Below are 1386 nucleotides of genomic sequence, written 5' to 3'. Positions count from 1 at the left end.
TGTACATAAAAATATATACACCAGGAACTTGTATAACTATGTAATACCCTTGACATGTTAAACACAGAGATTATAAAGGTATATAAAGAGTAACAAAGTTTTATTTAATTTTCCCTGTCTTTTTAAGCATTATATTTGGGTGGGAGAGGATCTGGAGGATATTTTCCTTATTTTAATTACCTCATTGCAATTCCTTCCCTTCAGTTTTGATTTTTTTTTAATAAATGGGAACACTGTATTAATCCATTCTAATTAAAAACCAGCCATGCAACCCTTTAGTTAAAGAAACAGTTTTTAGTCTGCCTATGATATCATTTAGTCAGAAATTGCCTGTATGGCTTTTGGACTTATCACCACTACAGTGCTCTGGTGACCACTGAGGCAATAGCTTTACTTGCTGATTGTTTTCTAAAAATATAAGGAATTGACCAAGAGCCTTTGCTTTGGAGAAAGGTTTACAGCTCTTCCATGGGTGCCTGAGAGAGTGCAGAATCTCTGTTCCTACAGTAAAAGAAAGGGGGGTTATGGAAGGGGTGGTGAGAAGGGACCCAGGTTCGCCTTCTGCTTGTCCGCATCCACCTCTTCACCTTCTGGCTATCAGAGGAGCTATGCTATTTTTAGCCACCTCCTGAGAAAGTAATTACACAAAACCCCTCTGAAACCCATTTCCGTATTTGTCCAGGAAATTCTTTTATCTTCTGTAAATCCCTTGTGCTGTAGCTAAGCCCTTGGTCTGTCCTTGGCTGGATGGGAGGACAGCCAGGTTTCTTTTCTCCAGCAGAGCCCTTTCTGTACCTGAGGACGATTATCTCATCATTATGCCACCCTCCCTCCCCTTCTCCAGGCTGAAACTGTTCGCCTTTAGTTTTTTCCTTGTCCTTCTCCTTATTTCTACAATCCACTTCCTTTTCACTATTGCCAAGCACTCTTCAGAACTGAGCCTACTGCTATGCAAAAAGCCCAGTTGATCTTGCTCTCCAGCCGATGGGGAAAAAGTAGAATTAAAGAGGGCCTGTGGGAGCAACAGAGGAAGTCGAGGCAGATGCTTCTTACCCATAGCTGTGGAGTAAAGCCGAGTACAGTTGAGTCATGGATCACAAAGCCCAGATGTCAGTACAAAATCAAGGCCTCCAATCCAAGGTAGCATCCTCAAGAAGCCAGGCCAAGTCCAAAGGCATGCTGGTCTAAAAACCCCGAGGAAGTCCAGCAGAATTGCTCAGTGAGGGGAGTAGCCTGGACGTGGGCTCGGGTAGTGAGTGGGCAGCTGCAGCCTTAAAATTCAAGTCTCAGTGTCACAGGGTGGGGAGGGGCAAGTGTCTCCCAAAAGGCTGAAGAATTGATTAGTAATGAGTTCAGGATACTGTTCTGATTACCTTTGCAGATGAA

The sequence above is a fragment of the Capra hircus genome, assembly GCF_001704415.2.
Source record: "Capra hircus breed San Clemente chromosome X unlocalized genomic scaffold, ASM170441v1, whole genome shotgun sequence".
NCBI lineage: Eukaryota > Metazoa > Chordata > Mammalia > Artiodactyla > Bovidae > Capra > Capra hircus.
This window is presented reverse-complemented; position numbering follows the sequence as displayed.